Source organism: Rana temporaria, chromosome 1 (assembly GCF_905171775.1).
Source record: "Rana temporaria chromosome 1, aRanTem1.1, whole genome shotgun sequence".
Lineage (NCBI taxonomy): Eukaryota > Metazoa > Chordata > Amphibia > Anura > Ranidae > Rana > Rana temporaria.
In genome coordinates this window covers 80,842,651-80,857,939 of record NC_053489.1, presented here as the reverse complement: position 1 = coordinate 80,857,939, position 15,289 = coordinate 80,842,651, and the positions used below count along the sequence as shown (strand labels likewise).

At 47.2% G+C, this 15,289-nt stretch overlaps 22 non-coding genes across 22 annotated transcripts; 11 read left to right on the top strand and 11 right to left on the bottom strand.

Annotated features, from left to right (window-relative positions):
* Positions 1–4,152: 4,152 nt before the first annotated feature.
* Positions 4,153–4,293, bottom strand: LOC120925295. The gene has a single exon (XR_005746581.1). It is a non-coding gene; the product is annotated as a U4 spliceosomal RNA (small nuclear RNA).
* Positions 4,294–4,702: 409 nt separating this feature from the next.
* LOC120925355 lies at positions 4,703–4,817 on the top strand. Its single transcript, XR_005746638.1, has one exon. It is a non-coding gene; the product is annotated as a U5 spliceosomal RNA (small nuclear RNA).
* A 376-nt stretch (positions 4,818–5,193) lies between these two features.
* Positions 5,194–5,334, bottom strand: LOC120925294. The gene has a single exon (XR_005746580.1). It is a non-coding gene; the product is annotated as a U4 spliceosomal RNA (small nuclear RNA).
* A 409-nt stretch (positions 5,335–5,743) lies between these two features.
* Positions 5,744–5,858, top strand: LOC120925354. Its single transcript, XR_005746637.1, has one exon. It is a non-coding gene; the product is annotated as a U5 spliceosomal RNA (small nuclear RNA).
* Positions 5,859–6,231: 373 nt separating this feature from the next.
* Positions 6,232–6,372, bottom strand: LOC120925293. Its single transcript, XR_005746579.1, has one exon. It is a non-coding gene; the product is annotated as a U4 spliceosomal RNA (small nuclear RNA).
* A 409-nt stretch (positions 6,373–6,781) lies between these two features.
* On the top strand, positions 6,782–6,896 carry LOC120925352. The gene has a single exon (XR_005746636.1). It is a non-coding gene; the product is annotated as a U5 spliceosomal RNA (small nuclear RNA).
* A 373-nt stretch (positions 6,897–7,269) lies between these two features.
* On the bottom strand, positions 7,270–7,410 carry LOC120925292. Its single transcript, XR_005746578.1, has one exon. It is a non-coding gene; the product is annotated as a U4 spliceosomal RNA (small nuclear RNA).
* Positions 7,411–7,819: 409 nt separating this feature from the next.
* On the top strand, positions 7,820–7,934 carry LOC120925351. The gene has a single exon (XR_005746635.1). It is a non-coding gene; the product is annotated as a U5 spliceosomal RNA (small nuclear RNA).
* A 379-nt stretch (positions 7,935–8,313) lies between these two features.
* LOC120925291 lies at positions 8,314–8,454 on the bottom strand. The gene has a single exon (XR_005746577.1). It is a non-coding gene; the product is annotated as a U4 spliceosomal RNA (small nuclear RNA).
* A 409-nt stretch (positions 8,455–8,863) lies between these two features.
* LOC120925350 lies at positions 8,864–8,978 on the top strand. Its single transcript, XR_005746634.1, has one exon. It is a non-coding gene; the product is annotated as a U5 spliceosomal RNA (small nuclear RNA).
* A 373-nt stretch (positions 8,979–9,351) lies between these two features.
* On the bottom strand, positions 9,352–9,492 carry LOC120925290. The gene has a single exon (XR_005746576.1). It is a non-coding gene; the product is annotated as a U4 spliceosomal RNA (small nuclear RNA).
* A 409-nt stretch (positions 9,493–9,901) lies between these two features.
* On the top strand, positions 9,902–10,016 carry LOC120925349. Its single transcript, XR_005746633.1, has one exon. It is a non-coding gene; the product is annotated as a U5 spliceosomal RNA (small nuclear RNA).
* Positions 10,017–10,395: 379 nt separating this feature from the next.
* LOC120925289 lies at positions 10,396–10,536 on the bottom strand. The gene has a single exon (XR_005746575.1). It is a non-coding gene; the product is annotated as a U4 spliceosomal RNA (small nuclear RNA).
* A 409-nt stretch (positions 10,537–10,945) lies between these two features.
* LOC120925348 lies at positions 10,946–11,060 on the top strand. Its single transcript, XR_005746632.1, has one exon. It is a non-coding gene; the product is annotated as a U5 spliceosomal RNA (small nuclear RNA).
* Positions 11,061–11,421: 361 nt separating this feature from the next.
* LOC120925288 lies at positions 11,422–11,562 on the bottom strand. Its single transcript, XR_005746574.1, has one exon. It is a non-coding gene; the product is annotated as a U4 spliceosomal RNA (small nuclear RNA).
* A 409-nt stretch (positions 11,563–11,971) lies between these two features.
* LOC120925347 lies at positions 11,972–12,086 on the top strand. The gene has a single exon (XR_005746631.1). It is a non-coding gene; the product is annotated as a U5 spliceosomal RNA (small nuclear RNA).
* Positions 12,087–12,455: 369 nt separating this feature from the next.
* LOC120925287 lies at positions 12,456–12,596 on the bottom strand. Its single transcript, XR_005746573.1, has one exon. It is a non-coding gene; the product is annotated as a U4 spliceosomal RNA (small nuclear RNA).
* A 409-nt stretch (positions 12,597–13,005) lies between these two features.
* LOC120925346 lies at positions 13,006–13,120 on the top strand. Its single transcript, XR_005746630.1, has one exon. It is a non-coding gene; the product is annotated as a U5 spliceosomal RNA (small nuclear RNA).
* Positions 13,121–13,490: 370 nt separating this feature from the next.
* Positions 13,491–13,631, bottom strand: LOC120925286. The gene has a single exon (XR_005746572.1). It is a non-coding gene; the product is annotated as a U4 spliceosomal RNA (small nuclear RNA).
* A 409-nt stretch (positions 13,632–14,040) lies between these two features.
* LOC120925345 lies at positions 14,041–14,155 on the top strand. The gene has a single exon (XR_005746629.1). It is a non-coding gene; the product is annotated as a U5 spliceosomal RNA (small nuclear RNA).
* Positions 14,156–14,531: 376 nt separating this feature from the next.
* Positions 14,532–14,672, bottom strand: LOC120925285. Its single transcript, XR_005746571.1, has one exon. It is a non-coding gene; the product is annotated as a U4 spliceosomal RNA (small nuclear RNA).
* Positions 14,673–15,081: 409 nt separating this feature from the next.
* Positions 15,082–15,196, top strand: LOC120925344. The gene has a single exon (XR_005746628.1). It is a non-coding gene; the product is annotated as a U5 spliceosomal RNA (small nuclear RNA).
* Positions 15,197–15,289: the final 93 nt, after the last annotated feature.

Sequence of the window (15,289 nt, the reverse complement as noted above, 5' to 3'; positions counted from 1 at the left end):
ACTAGACCTCATACCCCTTTTTCATTATGGCTGAGATCTCAATCTTTTCCATTAATGTGAGGAGTATCAAGGATACCTCTAGAATGCGAACGGCGCTGACTTTTCTTTCAACTCATCAGAGTGATGTTTACATGCTCCAGGAGTGCGGTCTTCCTCCTTTGAGAAGGTACAGTCATCTGACCTCTCAGTGGACCCTCGGTCCCTCCTACTGGTCCGGGGGTGGCAATTGCAGGAATGCAGGGGTAGCCATTCTTATCAGGGGGGGACGCTTCACGGTTGACTCCATCCATGAGCTTGTCTGTGGCCGTCTTTTGGTCATAGATGGCTCGTGGGCGGGAGAGCCAATTAGGCTCATCAACGTGTACGCCCCCCCAGATACGAATGCGCGCCTGGAACTTTTCCAGACCCTGCGGATGCAACTTGTCACCACCAGAGCAGTAGTGATCGGCGGTGATTTTAACTGTCCGATAGAGGAGGATGGCCGCAGTTCTAGCATATACGCAAAACTTGATGCTACTTCTAAACTGCTCAAGGAGATGATCTCGGAGGCATCCTTACGGGACGCCGTGGGATCCATAGGGCAAGGTACCGTGAATTATTCATGGTGCCGACCCGATGGATCTGTGCGTTCCAGGATTGACTTCGTGCTCACTTCAAGAGCAGTCAAGCATCGTGAGTTCTTCATGATCCCCTGCTTTTTCTCTGACCACAGGGCCATTCACTTTCGGGGTGAACTGGGCGAGAGCTTTGCTCACGGACCAGGTTCCTGGAAGCTGAATACCACCCTGCTGGAAAATGAGGAATTGATGGGGGAACTCCGGGAGGCCTATGCCTCTTGGACGGAGGAAAAGAGATTCTTCGGAATGGTAAGTGATTGGTGGGAGGTTGTGAAAGTTAAGCTGCGCAGCTTCTTTCAGGCAAGGGGACGACAGCAAGTGTGTGCAAGGAAGAAGGAACTCAGGAGACTGCAACGTGAGTTGCAGTCCCTGCAGGACCTTCACCACTGCGGCTGGGACGTTAGGCAGGACCTGGAGGACACCAAGAAGAGCCTGAAAGGGTACTTTGAGGAAGAATCCAGGCACATTGTCTTCCGTGCCAAGGTGGAGAATCTTGAGAAAGGTGAGAAGTGTAACTCTTTCTTTTTCAGGAAACTCCATTCAGGACACACTCCCTTGTCTGAACTGCGTGACGAGACCGGAACTCTCCAGAAGGGGAAGGAGGCTGTAATGCAAGTAGTTGAAGACTACTACACCAACCTCTACTCCCCGAAAGAAACGGACTCGGAGGCAGCCGACAGGTTCCTGTCAGGTATCACTAACCAAATTGATCCTGCAGGTTCATCGACCGTCAACGCCCCCCTGGTGTTGGAGGAGCTGCACTCTGCCGCTAAATCCTTTAGGCGGGGCAGGACCCCGGGCTGCGATGGTCTCCCAGTTGAGCTCTATGTAGCCCTGTGGGACCTCGTGGGCCCGGACCTGCTCGAGCTGTACGAGGAGATGGTGGTGGAGGGCAGAATGCCTCCTTCACTGAGAGAGGGGATGATCACGATTTTGTATAAGCGCAAAGGGGAGAGATCGGACCTGAAACATTGGCGTCCGATCTCTCTTTTGAACGTGGACTACAAAATCCTCGCCAAGGTTTTGGCCAACAGGCTGAAATCTGTCATCGGACAGATCATCCACCCGGATCAAACTTGTGGCATTCCTGGCAGAAGGATTGCAGACAGCCTCGGGCTTGTCAGGGACACGGTCCAGTACATCCAGGACCGCCGTGTGCACGCGGCCCTGGTCAGTCTTGACCAGGAGAAGGCCTTTGACCGTGTCTCCCATGAGTTCATGTGCAGAACCCTGCGCAGGCTTGGTCTTGGGGAACTGTTTTGTTCGTATGTGAATGTAATGTATAAAGACATTTGTAGTTTGGTGCTGGTAAATGGTTGGAAAACTGACCCCTTTGAGGTTCTCTCGGGGGTCAGACAAGGCTGCCCTCTCTCACCTCTGCTTTTTGTTTGCTGTATAGAGCTATTCGCCCAAAGCATCAGACGGAACCCAGAGATCAGAGGGATTACCGCACCAGGACCGGAAAGACGGGAGGTCAAGTGCTCGCTCTACATGGATGACGTGACGGTGTTCTGTGCCGACCAGCGCTCCATCGACACACTCGTCCAGACGTGCGAGGACTTCGGCCAAGCTTCGGGGGCAAAGGTCAACTGCGGGAAGTCGGAAGTCATGCTCTTCGGAAAGTGGTTCCTGCCTTCTTCTGCACCCATACCGTTCAGCCTCAAAGCGGATTTCATCAAAATTCTTGGAGTCTGGTTTGGAGCGGAGGGCGCAGCCCTGAAGTCCTGGGAGGAAAGACTGGCTAAGATGAGACAGAAGTTTGGACTTTGGAGCAACAGAGTACTTACCATCGAAGGGAAAACACTGGTACTCCGCAGCGAGATTCTCCCTGTGTTGCAGTACCTCGCCCAGGCCTGGCCCCCCCAGGACAACACCTGCAAGGCCATCACCAGGGCGGTGTTTCACTTCATCTGGGGCTCCAAAATGGACAGAGTAAAGCGGACTGTTATGTTCAAGGAACCTCTCAAGGGCGGTAAGGGCGTGCCTGACATCGCCACATTACTGAGGGTGTTCTTTGCCTGTAACTGCATCCGCAGGACTTTGGTTGACAGAACTGTGGACTCTGGCGGTAACTCCATGTCCCGTTTTTTCCTCCTGCCTCTTTGGAGGTCTCTTGGATGGGACAAATGGGACAGTTCCGTCCCCTACAACTGGGACCCTCCATGGTATTACTTGGATACTTTCAAGTTCATCAAGGAGCTGGGGCTGCATGGAGTTAAGCCCTGACTTGTGGAAGCCAAAAACTATCTACAAGTTGATCAGAGCATCGGACATCTTGGAGTCGATTCCAGGCCTCCCTTCAGCCACTTGCAAAGTGGTTTGGAGGAATGTTTCTTCAAAGAGACTCATCAACAGGCACAAAGATCAGGCATGGATGGCAATCCAAGGGGGATTGCTACTCAGGACATTCTTGCATGCCAGACACCTGGGCAGATACACGCACTGCCCCTTTTGCATCATCCAGGAGGAAACATCTCATCATGTTTTCTGGGAGTGCCCCTTTGCACAGGGCCTGTTGACGGCCTTGGAACCTGAACTTAAAGACTTTGTACCACAGACTGCTATTACACACTTTGGTGTGTTAAACGGACTCTTCTGTGGAACTCATTCACAGGAGGACATTGACAGTGCCTGGCGGGTGCTGTGTTGCTTTAAAGACGCTTTATGGTACGCCAGGAACCGCCGCGTACACCACCGGCAGAGGATGTCCATTGAGGACTGTCGCAGACTGACCCTCAGTCTGCTGAGAGACTATACCTTGAGGGACTTTAAGGAGGAAGAGGACGTCTGAAGATTTCCCCTTCCCCCTGACATTGACATTTCTTGACACGTTTTTTTGAACTACTGTTTTCAGGGTAATGCGGCGTCATGCACGATGTGATGTTTCGGGGTTTTCACAACTCTGCGCAACACATCAGGCATCATACCGCAGAATGGGTTGAATGAATGTAATTTAATAGTATGCTTGCAACTGTATTGATATGTAGTGTATTTATGCGCTGCGTCGCAGTACAGAGAATGTACCCTGTCAAAAGTATTTGATTTTTGTATATTTGCTTTGCAAAATAAACTTAAATATTGCCTTTTACTAAAGATTTCCGTGGAGAGGAACAACCATGAGTTTCGGTGAATTTTTTGATGCCTGGCTAATGCTGGGCTTCCTTAATATGGTGAAAAATAGCTTGAGTTCCTTCGATTGGGAAAGGCACATAGACGGCGTTAATGTTGTTGTTGTTGGTGGTGGTGGTGGTGGTGGTGGTCAATGCAGCCTAAAAAACGGTTTGATGGCATTGGTCCACGCATATATTTGCCCCCAATTCCATGGCCATGCGCCTTATATCATTCTGATGAAGCCGATTGTTACGCGTGCCTGCTGATTCCCGCCCCCATGCTGACTCCCATATATCAGGGCTGCTGCTGAGCTCTGACACTAAAGTCAGTATGCGCCTCCATCATCTGCAGCTCTGTCCTCTGTCTCCCCTCCCCTTTCTGACTATCTGCTTGTGTTACTCTATTCTTGTACCAGATCGTGCAGTCTCCATAGAGACTGTCAAAAATTGTCATTGCCGGCTATATTTCAAGCCGTCATGACGGGGTATTGGTAAAAGTTTTCAATTAGCAATAATCGCGCCTCAGTGAAACTTCATTGGCTACAATACTGCCACTGCGCAAAGCTACCAATAGATGGCAGCAGCGAACACCCTCCCACAGGAACATCGCAACAAGCTCATGGGGAGTCACAGCGGAATGCTTTAATTTCTATACCTTACTTGTCCTATAAATATTCCATATTACAAATAGCACATGTACACATTTCTTACACACTAATCATCATAAATGTTGTTGGTGGTCAACGCGGCCTAGAAAATGATTTGATGGCATTGGTCCACGCATATATTTGCCCCCAATTCCATGGCCGTGCGCCTTATATTAATCTGATGAAGCCGATTGTTACGCGTGCCTGCTGATTCCCGTCCCCATGCAGCTGCACAGACATGCAAATTAGGCTGTCTTGGAGTCACCATGAGTTGAGCAGCATTTGTGTTCTGCCAGGCAGGGACCTCATTTGGTATATTGGTTAGTTTACACTCTGGTTTCTCTTCAGAACGAACAAATCTTTCGCCTTTTACTAAAGATTTCCGTGGAGAGGAACAACCATGAGTTTCGGTGAATTTTTTGATGCCTGGCTAATGCTGGGCTTCCTTAATATGGTGAAAAATAGCTTGAGTTCCTTCGATTGGGAAAGGCACATAGACGGCGTTAATGTTGTTGTTGTTGGTGGTGGTGGTGGTGGTGGTGGTCAATGCAGCCTAAAAAACGGTTTGATGGCATTGGTCCACGCATATATTTGCCCCCAATTCCATGGCCATGCGCCTTATATCATTCTGATGAAGCCGATTGTTACGCGTGCCTGCTGATTCCCGCCCCCATGCTGACTCCCATATATCAGGGCTGCTGCTGAGCTCTGACACTAAAGTCAGTATGCGCCTCCATCATCTGCAGCTCTGTCCTCTGTCTCCCCTCCCCTTTCTGACTATCTGCTTGTGTCACTCTATTCTTGTACCAGATCGTGCAGTCTCCATAGAGACTGTCAAAAATTGTCATTGCCGGCTATATTTCAAGCCGTCATGACGGGGTATTGGTAAAAGTTTTCAATTAGCAATAATCGCGCCTCAGTGAAACTTCATTGGCTACAATACTGCCACTGCGCAAAGCTACCAATAGATGGCAGCAGCGAACACCCTCCCACAGGAACATCGCAACAAGCTCATGGGGAGTCACAGCGGAATGCTTTAATTTCTATACCTTACTTGTCCTATAAATATTCCATATTACAAATAGCACATGTACACATTTCTTACACACTAATCATCATAAATGTTGTTGGTGGTCAACGCGGCCTAGAAAATGATTTGATGGCATTGGTCCACGCATATATTTGCCCCCAATTCCATGGCCATGCGCCTTATATCATTCTGATGAAGCCGATTGTTACGCGTGCCTGCTGATTCCCGTCCCCATGCAGCTGCACAGACATGCAAATTAGGCTGTCTTGGAGTCACCATGAGTTGAGCAGCATTTGTGTTCTGCCAGGCAGGGACCTCATTTGGTATATTGGTTAGTTTACACTCTGGTTTCTCTTCAGAACGAACAAATCTTTCGCCTTTTACTAAAGATTTCCGTGGAGAGGAACAACCATGAGTTTCGGTGAATTTTTTGATGCCTGGCTAATGCTGGGCTTCCTTAATATGGTGAAAAATAGCTTGAGTTCCTTCGATTGGGAAAGGCACATAGACGGCGTTAATGTTGTTGTTGTTGGTGGTGGTGGTGGTGGTGGTCAATGCAGCCTAAAAAACGGTTTGATGGCATTGGTCCACGCATATATTTGCCCCCAATTCCATGGCCATGCGCCTTATATCATTCTGATGAAGCCGATTGTTACGCGTGCCTGCTGATTCCCGCCCCCATGCTGACTCCCATATATCAGGGCTGCTGCTGAGCTCTGACACTAAAGTCAGTATGCGCCTCCATCATCTGCAGCTCTGTCCTCTGTCTCCCCTCCCCTTTCTGACTATCTGCTTGTGTCACTCTATTCTTGTACCAGATCGTGCAGTCTCCATAGAGACTGTCAAAAATTGTCATTGCCGGCTATATTTCAAGCCGTCATGACGGGGTATTGGTAAAAGTTTTCAATTAGCAATAATCGCGCCTCAGTGAAACTTCATTGGCTACAATACTGCCACTGCGCAAAGCTACCAATAGATGGCAGCAGCGAACACCCTCCCACAGGAACATCGCAACAAGCTCATGGGGAGTCACACCGGAATGCTTTAATTTCTATACCTTACTTGTCCTATAAATATTCCATATTACAAATAGCACATGTACACATTTCTTACACACTAATCATCATAAATGTTGTTGGTGGTCAACGCGGCCTAGAAAATGATTTGATGGCATTGGTCCACGCATATATTTGCCCCCAATTCCATGGCCGTGCGCCTTATATTAATCTGATGAAGCCGATTGTTACGCGTGCCTGCTGATTCCCGTCCCCATGCAGCTGCACAGACATGCAAATTAGGCTGTCTTGGAGTCACCATGAGTTGAGCAGCATTTGTGTTCTGCCAGGCAGGGACCTCATTTGGTATATTGGTTAGTTTACACTCTGGTTTCTCTTCAGAACGAACAAATCTTTCGCCTTTTACTAAAGATTTCCGTGGAGAGGAACAACCATGAGTTTCGGTGAATTTTTTGATGCCTGGCTAATGCTGGGCTTCCTTAATATGGTGAAAAATAGCTTGAGTTCCTTCGATTGGGAAAGGCACATAGACGGCGTTAATGTTGTTGTTGTTGGTGGTGGTGGTGGTGGTGGTCAATGCAGCCTAAAAAACGGTTTGATGGCATTGGTCCACGCATATATTTGCCCCCAATTCCATGGCCATGCGCCTTATATCATTCTGATGAAGCCGATTGTTACGCGTGCCTGCTGATTCCCGCCCCCATGCTGACTCCCATATATCAGGGCTGCTGCTGAGCTCTGACACTAAAGTCAGTATGCGCCTCCATCATCTGCAGCTCTGTCCTCTGTCTCCCCTCCCCTTTCTGACTATCTGCTTGTGTCACTCTATTCTTGTACCAGATCGTGCAGTCTCCATAGAGACTGTCAAAAATTGTCATTGCCGGCTATATTTCAAGCCGTCATGACGGGGTATTGGTAAAAGTTTTCAATTAGCAATAATCGCGCCTCAGTGAAACTTCATTGGCTACAATACTGCCACTGCGCAAAGCTACCAATAGATGGCAGCAGCGAACACCCTCCCACAGGAACATCGCAACAAGCTCATGGGGAGTCACAGCGGAATGCTTTAATTTCTATACCTTACTTGTCCTATAAATATTCCATATTACAAATAGCACATGTACACATTTCTTACACACTAATCATCATAAATGTTGTTGGTGGTCAACGCGGCCTAGAAAATGATTTGATGGCATTGGTCCACGCATATATTTGCCCCCAATTCCATGGCCGTGCGCCTTATATTAATCTGATGAAGCCGATTGTTACGCGTGCCTGCTGATTCCCGTCCCCATGCAGCTGCACAGACATGCAAATTAGGCTGTCTTGGAGTCACCATGAGTTGAGCAGCATTTGTGTTCTGCCAGGCAGGGACCTCATTTGGTATATTGGTTAGTTTACACTCTGGTTTCTCTTCAGAACGAACAAATCTTTCGCCTTTTACTAAAGATTTCCGTGGAGAGGAACAACCATGAGTTTCGGTGAATTTTTTGATGCCTGGCTAATGCTGGGCTTCCTTAATATGGTGAAAAATAGCTTGAGTTCCTTCGATTGGGAAAGGCACATAGACGGCGTTAATGTTGTTGTTGTTGGTGGTGGTGGTGGTGGTGGTGGTGGTCAATGCAGCCTAAAAAACGGTTTGATGGCATTGGTCCACGCATATATTTGCCCCCAATTCCATGGCCATGCGCCTTATATCATTCTGATGAAGCCGATTGTTACGCGTGCCTGCTGATTCCCGCCCCCATGCTGACTCCCATATATCAGGGCTGCTGCTGAGCTCTGACACTAAAGTCAGTATGCGCCTCCATCATCTGCAGCTCTGTCCTCTGTCTCCCCTCCCCTTTCTGACTATCTGCTTGTGTCACTCTATTCTTGTACCAGATCGTGCAGTCTCCATAGAGACTGTCAAAAATTGTCATTGCCGGCTATATTTCAAGCCGTCATGACGGGGTATTGGTAAAAGTTTTCAATTAGCAATAATCGCGCCTCAGTGAAACTTCATTGGCTACAATACTGCCACTGCGCAAAGCTACCAATAGATGGCAGCAGCGAACACCCTCCCACAGGAACATCGCAACAAGCTCATGGGGAGTCACAGCGGAATGCTTTAATTTCTATACCTTACTTGTCCTATAAATATTCCATATTACAAATAGCACATGTACACATTTCTTACACACTAATCATCATAAATGTTGTTGGTGGTCAACGCGGCCTAGAAAATGATTTGATGGCATTGGTCCACGCATATATTTGCCCCCAATTCCATGGCCGTGCGCCTTATATTAATCTGATGAAGCCGATTGTTACGCGTGCCTGCTGATTCCCGTCCCCATGCAGCTGCACAGACATGCAAATTAGGCTGTCTTGGAGTCACCATGAGTTGAGCAGCATTTGTGTTCTGCCAGGCAGGGACCTCATTTGGTATATTGGTTAGTTTACACTCTGGTTTCTCTTCAGAACGAACAAATCTTTCGCCTTTTACTAAAGATTTCCGTGGAGAGGAACAACCATGAGTTTCGGTGAATTTTTTGATGCCTGGCTAATGCTGGGCTTCCTTAATATGGTGAAAAATAGCTTGAGTTCCTTCGATTGGGAAAGGCACATAGACGGCGTTAATGTTGTTGTTGTTGGTGGTGGTGGTGGTGGTGGTCAATGCAGCCTAAAAAACGGTTTGATGGCATTGGTCCACGCATATATTTGCCCCCAATTCCATGGCCATGCGCCTTATATCATTCTGATGAAGCCGATTGTTACGCGTGCCTGCTGATTCCCGCCCCCATGCTGACTCCCATATATCAGGGCTGCTGCTGAGCTCTGACACTAAAGTCAGTATGCGCCTCCATCATCTGCAGCTCTGTCCTCTGTCTCCCCTCCCCTTTCTGACTATCTGCTTGTGTCACTCTATTCTTGTACCAGATCGTGCAGTCTCCATAGAGACTGTCAAAAATTGTCATTGCCGGCTATATTTCAAGCCGTCATGACGGGGTATTGGTAAAAGTTTTCAATTAGCAATAATCGCGCCTCAGTGAAACTTCATTGGCTACAATACTGCCACTGCGCAAAGCTACCAATAGATGGCAGCAGCGAACACCCTCCCACAGGAACATCGCAACAAGCTCATGGGGAGTCACAGCGGAATGCTTTAATTTCTATACCTTACTTGTCCTATAAATATTCCATATTACAAATAGCACATGTACACATTTCTTACACACTAATCATCATAAATGTTGTTGGTGGTCAACGCGGCCTAGAAAATGATTTGATGGCATTGGTCCACGCATATATTTGCCCCCAATTCCATGGCCGTGCGCCTTATATTAATCTGATGAAGCCGATTGTTACGCGTGCCTGCTGATTCCCGTCCCCATGCAGCTGCACAGACATGCAAATTAGGCTGTCTTGGAGTCACCATGAGTTGAGCAGCATTTGTGTTCTGCCAGGCAGGGACCTCATTTGGTATATTGGTTAGTTTACACTCTGGTTTCTCTTCAGAACGAACAAATCTTTCGCCTTTTACTAAAGATTTCCGTGGAGAGGAACAACCATGAGTTTCGGTGAATTTTTTGATGCCTGGCTAATGCTGGGCTTCCTTAATATGGTGAAAAATAGCTTGAGTTCCTTCGATTGGGAAAGGCACATAGACGGCGTTAATGTTGTTGTTGTTGGTGGTGGTGGTGGTGGTGGTGGTGGTCAATGCAGCCTAAAAAACGGTTTGATGGCATTGGTCCACGCATATATTTGCCCCCAATTCCATGGCCATGCGCCTTATATCATTCTGATGAAGCCGATTGTTACGCGTGCCTGCTGATTCCCACCCCCATGCTGACTCCCATATATCAGGGCTGCTGCTGAGCTCTGACACTAAAGTCAGTATGCGCCTCCATCATCTGCAGCTCTGTCCTCTGTCTCCCCTCCCCTTTCTGACTATCTGCTTGTGTTACTCTATTCTTGTACCAGATCGTGCAGTCTCCATAGAGACTGTCAAAAATTGTCATTGCCGGCTATATTTCAAGCCGTCATGACGGGGTATTGGTAAAAGTTTTCAATTAGCAATAATCGCGCCTCAGTGAAACTTCATTGGCTACAATACTGCCACTGCGCAAAGCTACCAATAGATGGCAGCAGCGAACACCCTCCCACAGGAACATCGCAACAAGCTCATGGGGAGTCACAGCGGAATGCTTTAATTTCTATACCTTACTTGTCCTATAAATATTCCATATTACAAATAGCACATGTACACATTTCTTACACACTAATCATCATAAATGTTGTTGGTGGTCAACGCGGCCTAGAAAATGATTTGATGGCATTGGTCCACGCATATATTTGCCCCCAATTCCATGGCCGTGCGCCTTATATTAATCTGATGAAGCCGATTGTTACGCGTGCCTGCTGATTCCCGTCCCCATGCAGCTGCACAGACATGCAAATTAGGCTGTCTTGGAGTCACCATGAGTTGAGCAGCATTTGTGTTCTGCCAGGCAGGGACCTCATTTGGTATATTGGTTAGTTTACACTCTGGTTTCTCTTCAGAACGAACAAATCTTTCGCCTTTTACTAAAGATTTCCGTGGAGAGGAACAACCATGAGTTTCGGTGAATTTTTTGATGCCTGGCTAATGCTGGGCTTCCTTAATATGGTGAAAAATAGCTTGAGTTCCTTCGATTGGGAAAGGCACATAGACGGCGTTAATGTTGTTGTTGGTGGTGGTGGTCAATGCAGCCTAAAAAACGGTTTGATGGCATTGGTCCACGCATATATTTGCCCCCAATTCCATGGCCATGCGCCTTATATCATTCTGATGAAGCCGATTGTTACGCGTGCCTGCTGATTCCCACCCCCATGCTGACTCCCATATATCAGGGCTGCTGCTGAGCTCTGACACTAAAGTCAGTATGCGCCTCCATCATCTGCAGCTCTGTCCTCTGTCTCCCCTCCCCTTTCTGACTATCTGCTTGTGTTACTCTATTCTTGTACCAGATCGTGCAGTCTCCATAGAGACTGTCAAAAATTGTCATTGCCGGCTATATTTCAAGCCGTCATGACGGGGTATTGGTAAAAGTTTTCAATTAGCAATAATCGCGCCTCAGTGAAACTTCATTGGCTACAATACTGCCACTGCGCAAAGCTACCAATAGATGGCAGCAGCGAACACCCTCCCACAGGAACATCGCAACAAGCTCATGGGGAGTCACAGCGGAATGCTTTAATTTCTATACCTTACTTGTCCTATAAATATTCCATATTACAAATAGCACATGTACACATTTCTTACACACTAATCATCATAAATGTTGTTGGTGGTCAACGCGGCCTAGAAAATGATTTGATGGCCTTGGTCCACGCATATATTTGCCCCCAATTCCATGGCCATGCGCCTTATATCATTCTGATGAAGCCGATTGTTACGCGTGCCTGCTGATTCCCGTCCCCATGCAGCTGCACAGACATGCAAATTAGGCTGTCTTGGAGTCACCATGAGTTGAGCAGCATTTGTGTTCTGCCAGGCAGGGACCTCATTTGGTATATTGGTTAGTTTACACTCTGGTTTCTCTTCAGAACGAACAAATCTTTCGCCTTTTACTAAAGATTTCCGTGGAGAGGAACAACCATGAGTTTCGGTGAATTTTTTGATGCCTGGCTAATGCTGGGCTTCCTTAATATGGTGAAAAATAGCTTGAGTTCCTTCGATTGGGAAAGGCACATAGACGGCGTTAATGTTGTTGTTGTTGGTGGTGGTGGTGGTGGTCAATGCAGCCTAAAAAACGGTTTGATGGCATTGGTCCACGCATATATTTGCCCCCAATTCCATGGCCATGCGCCTTATATCATTCTGATGAAGCCGATTGTTACGCGTGCCTGCTGATTCCCACCCCCATGCTGACTCCCATATATCAGGGCTGCTGCTGAGCTCTGACACTAAAGTCAGTATGCGCCTCCATCATCTGCAGCTCTGTCCTCTGTCTCCCCTCCCCTTTCTGACTATCTGCTTGTGTACTCTATTCTTGTACCAGATCGTGCAGTCTCCATAGAGACTGTCAAAAATTGTCATTGCCGGCTATATTTCAAGCCGTCATGACGGGGTATTGGTAAAAGTTTTCAATTAGCAATAATCGCGCCTCAGTGAAACTTCATTGGCTACAATACTGCCACTGCGCAAAGCTACCAATAGATGGCAGCAGCGAACACCCTCCCACAGGAACATCGCAAAAAGCTCATGGGGAGTCACAGCGGAATGCTTTAATTTCTATACCTTACTTGTCCTATAAATATTCCATATTACAAATAGCACATGTACACATTTCTTACACACTAATCATCATAAATGTTGTTGGTGGTCAACGCGGCCTAGAAAATGATTTGATGGCATTGGTCCACGCATATATTTGCCCCCAATTCCATGGCCGTGCGCCTTATATTAATCTGATGAAGCCGATTGTTACGCGTGCCTGCTGATTCCCGTCCCCATGCAGCTGCACAGACATGCAAATTAGGCTGTCTTGGAGTCACCATGAGTTGAGCAGCATTTGTGTTCTGCCAGGCAGGGACCTCATTTGGTATATTGGTTAGTTTACACTCTGGTTTCTCTTCAGAACGAACAAATCTTTCGCCTTTTACTAAAGATTTCCGTGGAGAGGAACAACCATGAGTTTCGGTGAATTTTTTGATGCCTGGCTAATGCTGGGCTTCCTTAATATGGTGAAAAATAGCTTGAGTTCCTTCGATTGGGAAAGGCACATAGACGGCGTTAATGTTGTTGTTGTTGGTGGTGGTGGTGGTGGTCAATGCAGCCTAAAAAACGGTTTGATGGCATTGGTCCACGCATATATTTGCCCCCAATTCCATGGCCATGCGCCTTATATCATTCTGATGAAGCCGATTGTTACGCGTGCCTGCTGATTCCCACCCCCATGCTGACTCCCATATATCAGGGCTGCTGCTGAGCTCTGACACTAAAGTCAGTATGCGCCTCCATCATCTGCAGCTCTGTCCTCTGTCTCCCCTCCCCTTTCTGACTATCTGCTTGTGTTACTCTATTCTTGTACCAGATCGTGCAGTCTCCATAGAGACTGTCAAAAATTGTCATTGCCGGCTATATTTCAAGCCGTCATGACGGGGTATTGGTAAAAGTTTTCAATTAGCAATAATCGCGCCTCAGTGAAACTTCATTGGCTACAATACTGCCACTGCGCAAAGCTACCAATAGATGGCAGCAGCGAACACCCTCCCACAGGAACATCGCAACAAGCTCATGGGGAGTCACAGCGGAATGCTTTAATTTCTATACCTTACTTGTCCTATAAATATTCCATATTACAAATAGCACATGTACACATTTCTTACACACTAATCATCATAAATGTTGTTGGTGGTCAACGCGGCCTAGAAAATGATTTGATGGCCTTGGTCCACGCATATATTTGCCCCCAATTCCATGGCCGTGCGCCTTATATTATTCTGATGAAGCCGATTGTTACGCGTGCCTGCTGATTCCCGTCCCCATGCAGCTGCACAGACATGCAAATTAGGCTGTCTTGGAGTCACCATGAGTTGAGCAGCATTTGTGTTCTGCCAGGCAGGGACCTCATTTGGTATATTGGTTAGTTTACACTCTGGTTTCTCTTCAGAACGAACAAATCTTTCGCCTTTTACTAAAGATTTCCGTGGAGAGGAACAACCATGAGTTTCGGTGAATTTTTTGATGCCTGGCTAATGCTGGGCTTCCTTAATATGGTGAAAAATAGCTTGAGTTCCTTCGATTGGGAAAGGCACATAGACGGCGTTAATGTTGTTGTTGTTGTTGGTGGTGGTGGTGGTGGTGGTCAATGCAGCCTAAAAAACGGTTTGATGGCATTGGTCCACGCATATATTTGCCCCCAATTCCATGGCCATGCGCCTTATATCATTCTGATGAAGCCGATTGTTACGCGTGCCTGCTGATTCCCACCCCCATGCTGACTCCCATATATCAGGGCTGCTGCTGAGCTCTGACACTAAAGTCAGTATGCGCCTCCATCATCTGCAGCTCTGTCCTCTGTCTCCCCTCCCCTTTCTGACTATCTGCTTGTGTTACTCTATTCTTGTACCAGATCGTGCAGTCTCCATAGAGACTGTCAAAAATTGTCATTGCCGGCTATATTTCAAGCCGTCATGACGGGGTATTGGTAAAAGTTTTCAATTAGCAATAATCGCGCCTCAGTGAAACTTCATTGGCTACAATACTGCCACTGCGCAAAGCTACCAATAGATGGCAGCAGCGAACACCCTCCCACAGGAACATCGCAAAAAGCTCATGGGTAGTCACACCGGAATGCTTTAATTTCTATACCTTACTTGTCCTATAAATATTCCATATTACAAATAGCACATGTACACATTTCTTACACACTAATCATCATAAATGTTGTTGGTGGTCAACGCGGCCTAGAAAATGATTTGATGGCCTTGGTCCACGCATATATTTGCCCCCAATTCCATGGCCGTGCGCCTTATATTAATCTGATGAAGCCGATTGTTACGCGTGCCTGCTGATTCCCGTCCCCATGCAGCTGCACAGACATGCAAATTAGGCTGTCTTGGAGTCACCATGAGTTGAGCAGCATTTGTGTTCTGCCAGGCAGGGACCTCATTTGGTATATTGGTTAGTTTACACTCTGGTTTCTCTTCAGAACGAACAAATCTTTCGCCTTTTACTAAAGATTTCCGTGGAGAGGAACAACCATGAGTTTCGGTGAATTTTTTGATGCCTGGCTAATGCTGGGCTTCCTTAATATGGTGAAAAATAGCTTGAGTTCCTTCGATTGGGAAAGGCACATAGACGGCGTTAATGTTGTTGTTGTTGGTGGTGGTGGTGGTG